This window comes from Galeopterus variegatus, unplaced genomic scaffold (genome assembly GCF_000696425.1).
Source record: "Galeopterus variegatus unplaced genomic scaffold, G_variegatus-3.0.2 Scaffold5848, whole genome shotgun sequence".
NCBI classification, from domain to species: Eukaryota; Metazoa; Chordata; class Mammalia; order Dermoptera; family Cynocephalidae; genus Galeopterus; species Galeopterus variegatus.
In genome coordinates this window covers 75,328-85,174 of record NW_007731959.1, presented here as the reverse complement: position 1 = coordinate 85,174, position 9,847 = coordinate 75,328, and the positions used below count along the sequence as shown (strand labels likewise).

The 9,847-nt window shown below is 47.2% G+C and overlaps 1 protein-coding gene across 1 annotated transcript in view; it reads left to right on the top strand.

Annotated features, from left to right (window-relative positions):
* The first annotated feature begins 19 nt into the window (after positions 1-19).
* UBE2O (ubiquitin-conjugating enzyme E2O) overlaps positions 20-9,847 on the top strand; it is a 52,715-nt gene continuing 42,887 nt past the window's right edge. The window contains exon 1 of the mRNA XM_008590111.1: positions 20-130. The gene's annotated coding sequence lies outside the window, so the exon portion shown is untranslated. The remainder of the gene's footprint in view (positions 131-9,847) is intronic.

The following is a 9,847-nucleotide window of genomic DNA, read 5'->3' as shown; positions in this document are numbered from 1 at the left end:
TGGCAGCTCGGGCTGCTCCGAGGCCGGGGGCGCGGGCCACGAGGAGGGCCGGGCCAGCCCGCTGCGCCGCGGCTACGTGCGCGTCCAGTGGTACCCGGAGGGCGTCAAGCAGCATGTGAAGGAGACCAAGGTGCGCCGGGGGCCCGCTGGGGCTGAGGGAGGAGGGGGCGAGCGGCCAGAGCCCGGGCCGGGGAGGGACGGCGGTCAGGGCACTGCCCGGAGTGGTGCCACTGCAGTGGCCGGGGTGGGGGACAGCCTCAGCACAGGGTACGCTCCGTGCAAAGTCATTGCACCAGCCCTGGGCGCACACGCCAGCCGGGCACTGCTGACCTGGGACCGGGCCCTGGGCTTCCCTACTTGAGGGGACTTCCAAGCCGTGCTGTGCTGTGGTCGGCCTCAAGATCACAGGCGGGGAGCGACTCCCAGGGGTGTCTCCTCAGGCTCTGAGGCGCGTTCGGCCTCACACCAGTGCGGCGTTTTGCTGACCCCCTCGGAGCTGCATGCTGCATTGTGCGTGCAGAAAGCCAGGCCGGGCCGGGTCCCTGCAGGGAGGGGCTGGGGGCATTCCAAAACAAAGATAGAGGTGAAAATCCCGGCCGACATGAAAACCCGAGAAGTTCACCAGATTACAGAACGCGATATGGTGAAGCATAATCTTTTTTTGTTTTACCTTGCTGCCTCATTTTAATTGCTGCGGGGAACTTTGTGAGTAAATCGTTAACGATCAGAGCCATGATATTAATAGTACTGGGAGAGATTCTGACAGCTGCGACTGGGATGGATGACGCCTAAGTGCATTTTGACTCCTTGAAAAAAAAAATGTTATAGAACCATGGATAGAGGACAGACACCAGTTTGGAAACTTGAAGGGCTTTTCTTGACCTGAGGCTGTTAAGCAAACATGAGACTCCCATATGGTGTTGGGGTGAGGTTAGTAAATATAGCAGTTTTACAAAACAAAGGGGTTTATCATCATAAACCTGAAGCCTTGAACCAGAGTTGGTTTGGTGGCTTGTTTTCCTGAGTGTAAATTCCTATCAGTGATTCACACTCATACACACGCTCCTGTATCTCACACCCCTTTTTCCTCTCCTTCCTCTCCCCTTCAAGAAAACATTTCTAAGCAGAAATCAGGCCTGTACTGTTTTAGGTCCCTGGGAGGCTGAGAGGTCTGATTTCAGGGGAGGGCACGTTAGAAGTTAATCTGGGTTTCTTACATACTGGGAGACAAAGGCAAAAGAGGAATAGGGCTTCGTGCCACACTGTAAAGGGGTTCTGTGGCGGGGCCGGCCCGTGGCTCACTCGGGAGAGTGCGGTGCTGATAACACCAAGGCCCCGGGTTCGGATCCCACATAGGGATGGCCGGTTTGCTCACTGGCTGAGCGTGGTGCTGACAACACCAAGTCAACCTGTTCATGCTTTAGATTTCTTTTGCTTTCCCGTCCCTTGTGCATTGTCTTTTAAGTTGCCACAGCATGCAGGGTCTTGCCAGGTTTGAGATATAAAGCTTCTAAATTAAAGCTGTCAGTGATCACCCTGCTCTTGTGAAGCTGTGTGTGTGTGTGTGAAGCATCCCTGATGACACGTCTCTCAGGAATTGGCTTTTCAGTTTATTTTTGGCTCCTACTCAGACCAGCATTTCTATGGGGAAAGCTATTTAGGTGTAGCATCATAGCACGTGAAGTTTGTCTCCCTTGCCCAGGTGCTGGACCCATTAAAAGCTCTTAGTGATGTAATAGGAAGAAGTTATGTAAGGTTAACCAAGATACAGACTAAGTGTGTCTAAATTGCATTTTATTCAGATAAGATCACAGTGCTTCTAGACTCTAACAGCTGTTCTGTGATTTTGTTCTTTGCCCCTTCGTTTTTCCCCTTGTATCTCCTGGGCCTCAACGCCTTGATGGTGCCTCTGTCTGCTTGCCTCCTGACTCAGGGGGTACTTTTCCCCAGATGAAAGGTTTGTGTTTTGTACTGTTATGAGAAGTCAAAACCCTTGGGTAGCCAAGGGGCATAAGAATTCCAAGGAAGTGGTAGTGTAGCACCCATTTAATGGGTGGCAAGACCCAGTTCTTTTAGGACTTGAGAATAGGTTTGTGTTGGTGGGAGGGGTTAGTTTATATCCGTTACTATGAGCTTATAGGCACAGATGACCCTGGTCAGCCGAATGTCTCCTGCTTTGCTCCTGGTCATGGACTAAGGTGGTAGGGTTGGTCCTGGGATCTTTGCAGCACTATGGTTTAGGGAGATTTTCCTTCTCAACTCCCACTCCTTATAAATTACGTCGAGGTTACAGTGTGCTGTAAAGAAAAGACCATTAGACCAAGACTAGTATTTAGGTTCTGATATCCACTTCATCACTAATCTATTTATGAGATTTGAGAACTCAGTTATTGAAAGAATAATGTACTGATAGTTTTGTGAAATTTATTTATTTTGGCATCTGGCCGGTACAGGTATCCAAACCCACGACTTTGGTGTTACCAGCAGCACCATGCTCTGCCAGTTGAACTAACTGGCCAGCCCTGAGAAACATATTATTTTTTTTAAAGCTGCCACCTATTGGGGTTTTTTTTAATTCGATTTTTTTCAGTAGTGTCCATTTAATGTGTTATGTTCCCTAGGCTGTGGAGTATTTTTGTAGATTTCATGTTAAGTTGGAGGGTAGTGAGTAAAGGCTTAATATTAGTCTCTTAATTTCTTTTAATTTTTTTTTTTTTTTAATGACCGGTAAGGGGATCTTAACCCTTGACTTTGTGTTGTCAGCACCACGCTCACCCAATGAGCTAACCGGCCATCCCTATATGGGATCCGAACCCAGGGCCTTGGTGTTATCAGCACCGCACTCTCCTGAGTGAGCCACAGGCCGGCCCTCTTTTAATTTTTTAATGAACAAACTTACAAAGAGATGAAGAGACTGGGCAGCCAGTCCTACCTTTTCCCTGCCACCTCCATGAAAATTAGCAACAGAAATAAACTAAGTTCTTCCATGCAACTGTGGAACTTATGGTCATGTTCCTGAGGTTTCTAGCAGCCAAAATTAAGCTTCTTTAGGACTTAAAAGAAGCCAGCAGTCAGTGTCTCTTATATGCTCCTGCCTCTCCCCAGTCTCTTGACCCCTTCTGCATGGTAGCCCATTTATACCCTTGAGACTCTTCCCATCTGGCCACAGATCTCTGAGGAGGCTTGCCCCTGCCCCATCACTGGCCATCCTTTGAGTAAAATTTTGAAATAAAACCAAATGCCGAAGCCTCTTAAACCTTCTTGAGCACTGGCTAGATGTGGTGGGTCTCTCTGGCCTCCCCTGTCATGGCTGGACAGAATGGCCCCTGTGATCAAGGGAGCAGGACTGCTGTCTTCAGTACAAGTTCAGCTCTCCTGTTGAAGGCATCCTGTTCATGCTTTAGATTTCTTTTGCTTTCCCGTCCCTTGTGCATTGTCTTTTAAGTTGCCACAGCATGCAGGGTCTTGCCAGGTTTGAGATATAAAGCTTCTAAATTAAAGCTGTCAGTGATCACCCTGCTCTTGTGAAGCTGTGTGTGTGTGTGTGAAGCATCCCTGATGACACGTCTCTCAGGAATTGGCTTTTCAGTTTATTTTTGGCTCCTACTCAGACCAGCATTTCTATGGGGAAAGCTATTTAGGTGTAGCATCATAGCACGTGAAGTTTGTCTCCCTTGCCCAGGTGCTGGACCCATTAAAAGCTCTTAGTGATGTAATAGGAAGAAGTTATGTAAGGTTAACCAAGATACAGACTAAGTGTGTCTAAATTGCATTTTATTCAGATAAGATCACAGTGCTTCTAGACTCTAACAGCTGTTCTGTGATTTTGTTCTTTGCCCCTTCGTTTTTCCCCTTGTATCTCCTGGGCCTCAACGCCTTGATGGTGCCTCTGTCTGCTTGCCTCCTGACTCAGGGGGTACTTTTCCCCAGATGAAAGGTGTGTGTTTTGTACTGTTATGAGAAGTCAAAACCCTTGGGTGCTCTTCTTAGCTGGCACCTACTCTGAATGACTCTTGCCAAGTCACTGCCTCATTTTCTCTCCAATGAAATATGAGGTCTGTCTTTCTAGCCCCTGACGTGAGCTTGAATGAATGGAATAACCAGAGGTGTGGCCCAGTTGTGCCTGGGATGGCCACTTTGTTATTATCATACATCATTCTGATGTTTGTCAGACAGAGCCAGCCCTGACCCTTCAGGTGGTCACTTCTGTGCATCAAAGGGTGCTGCTACACCAAAGAGGCACTTTGGGAAGCAAAAGATGGTCCGGGGGGGTTTGTTTCAGTGGTGTTCCTAATTGATCATGTTGTTGCTAGTGCCCAGGTGGATTATGGACTTGACTTTATTAAGCCTCTTCTAGAAATACTTATGAACTTCATGCCTTTTTTACTTTATTCAGGAGCTGGCTGGTTAGCTCAGTTGGTTAGAACGTGGTGTTATAACACCGTGGTCAAGGGTTTGGATCCCCATACCGCCAACTGCCCAAACAAAAGAAACTCGGTAATGCACATTTAAAGTAACACCTGCCTGGGGCCGGCCCGTGGCTCACTCGGGAGAGTGTGGTGCTGATAACACCAAGGCCACGGGTTCGGATCCCATATAGGGATGGCTGGTTAGCTCACTGGGTGAGCGTGGTGCTGACAACACCAAGTCAAGGGTTAAGATCCCCTTACCGGTCATCTTTTGAAAAAAAAAAAAAGTAACACCTGCCAATCTCCAGGAGAGGAGTGGAATGAATTTATATATACTAATGTGTGCTTTCCAGAGTCTGGAAGTTATCTGCTGGAATTCCAAAAAGACAGGTAATGAGATTATGAATTACAAGGATGGTAGAGTATTCTTTTATATTTTAAGATAATGAGAAGAGCAAACATTATATACTATTCACTATGTGCCAGGCACTCTAAATGCTTTATTTGTTAAACTTATGCTCACAGCCACCCTGTGAATTAGGTACTAGTATTAGCCCCATATTTCAGAGGAGGAAACTGAGGAACAGAGAGGTTAAGTAGCTTACCCAGTGTCACATTGCTGATAAGTGGAGGAACCTGAATACAAATTGAAGTAAATGTGTTCTCACCTGAGCATATTTAAGTTCAGGATTCATAGATCATTACAATACCTGACTGAGCACCCTAATAAACATGAATCACACACACCCTGTGGTTAGCATTAATCATCCAGTCTTTAAACAGTTCCAAGTCTCAGTGGCATAGGTGAGGAGGGAGGAAGGATGCTGGGATGGGTGGAAATCAGACCAGAGGGCAGGAGGGCAGGAGTGGTGTTGTGGGCAAATGATATACCACTCAGAAGCATTCAGCTGGACAATAAGTATTGGAATGAATGTCCTTTTTGGGTTAAATCTGGTTGGTTATTTGGTTGGGAGATTTTTGGTTTGCATATTTTGAGAGACCACGGCAGTATTCAGTATTCTTCAGCTAGATCAAAGGAGTAAGACGCTTGCCAGGTCACTTTTGGTTTAAATTGATAACATAGCTATAGCTGGGAAACAGTCTGACTATGACAATTTAAAGTTTAAAAAAAATTGAAATACTGAGTCATACTTGGGGTGCGGGGGGAGGCAGTCAGTCAACCCAACAATAAAATGAAACCTCCCAGCTAGCACTTACAGCGAGGTTTCCAGCAAGCACCCTTAAAAAGAGTGTCCTTCATTTGCATCCTGCAAGTGAAAATTGTCTTTCTTACTCAGCAACTCTAATGCTATTCTTCCTCCTCGTTTTAATTCTGATCCTTTTTTGGGAGCTGCGGCCGGGATGAGGGCTGGTGTGGCTACCTTGACGGGCATATCCGCTGGACTCTATTCACTGGCCCCTTAAGTGTGGGTTGGTGGGGGGGAGTATATAGACACAAAAGTATGTCTCGTGGCCTCGGGGAACATCAGGACTTGAGATATGCAGTGCTGAAAGCATCCCCGTATTTGTCTATTTCTGACTGTTTAATTACTTAAGGGATTTTGAGGGCCCTCAAGGTTGATGACATCATCTTCATGCCTAGGAAGAAAGCATCTCTGCTTACCCGCATGGAGCTTGGGGCATTGCAGCCCCCTGCTGGTGGGAGTGGGTGTCTGCCTCTATTCCTCACCACCTGCTCACCCCTTTACCCTTTTCCACTTGGCCAATTGCGCCACTAGATGGACGGCTCCGGTGCAGGTCACTATGGCTAGAGAATTCCTAGTCACTGTGTTGTTCACTGGCGTTTTCTCAGTCTTGGTCCTCCTTTTGACCTGTCACCTTTATTTAATATGGTCAACCATGCCCTCTTCCATCCCTGGGGTTCCATTATACCAGACTTTACCAGATTTTTCTCTTTTGTCTCCCCCCCCCTTTTTTGGGGCAGCTGTCCGGAATGGAGATCCCAACTCCTGACCTGATTTTATCAGGACTGTGCTCTAACCAAGTGAGCTAACTGGCCAGCCCTTTTTCCTTTTACCCCTAGATGTGAGACTTTTCCAAAGATCTGTTCTTCCCTCTCCCCCCGCCCCACACTTTTGGGGGGGGGCGGCAGCTGGCCAGTGCAGGATTTGAACCCTTGATCATGGTGTTACAAGGCTTCGCTCTCCCTTCCCCCACCTCCATTTTTTTTTTGAGTGATCTCCACACCTAGCTGGAGTCGGTACCTGCATTTAGATGACTTTCACATCTACCTACATCGCATTCCCAGCTGATTGCTTGATAGCTCCATCATGCCATCTAGAACCTCAGACTTTGTGGGTATAAAATCTTGTGATTGTGACTACCCTCCCCACCCCTATGTCTGTGGAATTAAAAGCAAAATTTTCCTCAACTGTTAAATATGAAAAATTTTCAACCATACAGAAAAGTTGAAAGACTAGGCCAATAGCTACTAATTACCAGTCACCATGAGTCAGCAGTTGTTAAATTCTGCTGTATTTGCTTTATCTGTATGTGTATGTAGATATATTTACTCTGGAGCCACTGGTAAGTTAGCAGCAGACATGATGGCACTTCACCCCTAAATACTTGAGCTGGCATCTCCTAAAAATCGAAACATTTGTGATCATTTTAAATTTGCCTTCTTTGGCCTCATTCTAATTTGTTACCAATTCTTTATTTGAAACACCTCTTGAATCCTGTGCTTGCGTTTCCTTCCTGCACACTGGTTTGCTCCCTGCTTGCCTTGTACCTGGACTGGCGTGGCCCCCACCAGTCTCCCTGCTTCCAACTCTCGTTCAGCCCAGCATACAGCACTGCAGGCTGACCTTCCAAATGATATCTTGGGTTGTGTCAGGACCCAGCAGCCTCTTGTCATGTCTTAGGTTGTCTTTCAAGGCCCCTCACCTCCATTTCCCCTTTTACCTCCTGCCTTTTCAATTAATTCTAGGCCTGTCTAACTGCTTTTTCCAATTCACTTCTGCTGTTTCCTGCCTCTAATTGAGACTTTTCCAAAGATCTGTTCTTCCCTCTCCCCCCGCCCCACACTTTTGGGGGGGGGCGGCAGCTGGCCAGTGCAGGATTTGAACCCTTGATCATGGTGTTACAAGGCTTCGCTCTCCCTTCCCCCACCTCCATTTTTTTTTTGAGTGATCTCCACACCTAGCTGGAGTCGGTACCTGCATTTAGATGACTTTCACATCTACCTACATCGCATTCCCAGCTGATTGCTTGATAGCTCCATCATGCCATCTAGAACCTCAGACTTTGTGGGTATAAAATCTTGTGATTGTGACTACCCTCCCCACCCCTATGTCTGTGGAATTAAAAGCAAAATTTTCCTCAACTGTTAAATATGAAAAATTTTCAACCATACAGAAAAGTTGAAAGACTAGGCCAATAGCTACTAATTACCAGTCACCATGAGTCAGCAGTTGTTAAATTCTGCTGTATTTGCTTTATCTGTATGTGTATGTAGATATATTTACTCTGGAGCCACTGGTAAGTTAGCAGCAGACATGATGGCACTTCACCCCTAAATACTTGAGCTGGCATCTCCTAAAAATCGAAACATTTGTGATCATTTTAAATTTGCCTTCTTTGGCCTCATTCTAATTTGTTACCAATTCTTTATTTGAAACACCTCTTGAATCCTGTGCTTGCGTTTCCTTCCTGCACACTGGTTTGCTCCCTGCTTGCCTTGTACCTGGACTGGCGTGGCCCCCACCAGTCTCCCTGCTTCCAACTTTCGTTCAGCCCAGCATACAGCACTGCAGGCTGACCTTCCAAATGATATCTTGGGTTGTGTCAGGACCCAGCAGCCTCTTGTCATGTCTTAGGTTGTCTTTCAAGGCCCCTCACCTCCATTTCCCCTTTTACCTCCTGCCTTTTCAATTAATTCTAGGCCTGTCTAACTGCTTTTTCCAATTCACTTCTGCTGTTTCCTGCCTCTAATAATGCCCATGGCACACTCATGTTCTCTCTCCTAGATCAGAAGCTTTTTGAGAAACAAAGACAATGAATTCTAAAGCTTGTGTGCTGCGGCTTATGTGATCTTGGGAAACATTTGAGTGAATGACCAGAGTTTACTCCTTCCCATTTACCTACAAGGAGTATTCTTAGTCTTCTTCCAGACACCTTGTGGTTTGTGCTGGAGCTGTGTGCACCCCTTGCCAGCCGGCTCCACTCCTCACACCTCCCCCTGGGTACTGGGTAGGTCGACCTTGTAATTTATTGCCCAAGCTGGACTCTTTTGAGCGTGCTATAAATTATTACTCCAGGACTAGGACATATGGGCATCCTAATACTAGGAAGAGCAGATTAATCAAAATACACTATATCATAGTTTACTGTTTTAGCCACTTGCATCACAAGGCTCCCCAGGCAGAGTGTGCACAGTGGGCTAGGGTAGAGCCAGCTGGAGCTAGTGAAGCCTGTGGTTGAAATGCAGCTGTGTCTGGGGTTCAACCCCAGCAGAAACCGAACAGGCTGGGTGAGAACTGTGGCTGTGTCCTTTGAAGCCAGTGAAAAGTCTCTCTGGCTGTTGCTGCTCTGGTTACCTTCAGGTCCTTGGCACTGTGGCTCTGAGCAATTTGGAAAAAGCACCAGTTTAACAATTCAGAAGCCACCCAAATTCTAGCACCTGTAGTAACTTCAGGACCTTGGTGGAAGATCCACACCCTCTCGGAGCCTCGGTTTCGCAGTTTACCGAGTGGGGACAATGCCTATCTCTGTTGTGAGGAGCAGCTGTAATGACCCCCCTGAAAGCATTTGGCAAATGGCAGATTTACACATGTGAGTTTCCTGAATGGTGTTAAGACCCAGTTCTCACCTTGTGAGAATGGCTGAGATTTTTAGTACAAGGCTTCTCTATTGGGAAAAGAATGCCAACCCAACTGCATATGAACAGCACAGGCCTTGTGCTCTGCCTGCATCAAGATGCTGGGAGAGGGGCGAGTCTGAGAGTGCAGCCTGGATGGCCTGTTACTCTGAAGCAATCAGGAACCATCTATTAAAAATGTATGTCACTACCCATTTTTCAGTGATGGGGACAGTGAGGAGTACACAAATAAATGCAGTCTAGACCAGCACTTCTCCAAGGCTAACACGCATGTCACCACCTGGGGCTTTTTTTTTTTTTTTTCAAAAAGATGACCGGTAGGGCTGGCCCAGTGGCGCACTGCTACAGTACGCCGCTTGGGAAGCGCGGCGGCGCTCCCGCCGAGGGTTCGGATCCCACATACAGACCGGCCACTCACTGGCTGAGCGAGGTGCGGGTGCAACACCGAGGGCTGCGATCCCGTAGCCGGTCCCGGTCCGGTACGGGCGCGACACTGAGGGTTGCGATCCATTGCCGGTCACGAAAAAAGACAAAAAGGAAAAAAAAAAAAAAGATGACCGGTAAGGGGATCTTAACCCTTGACTTGGTGTTGTCATCA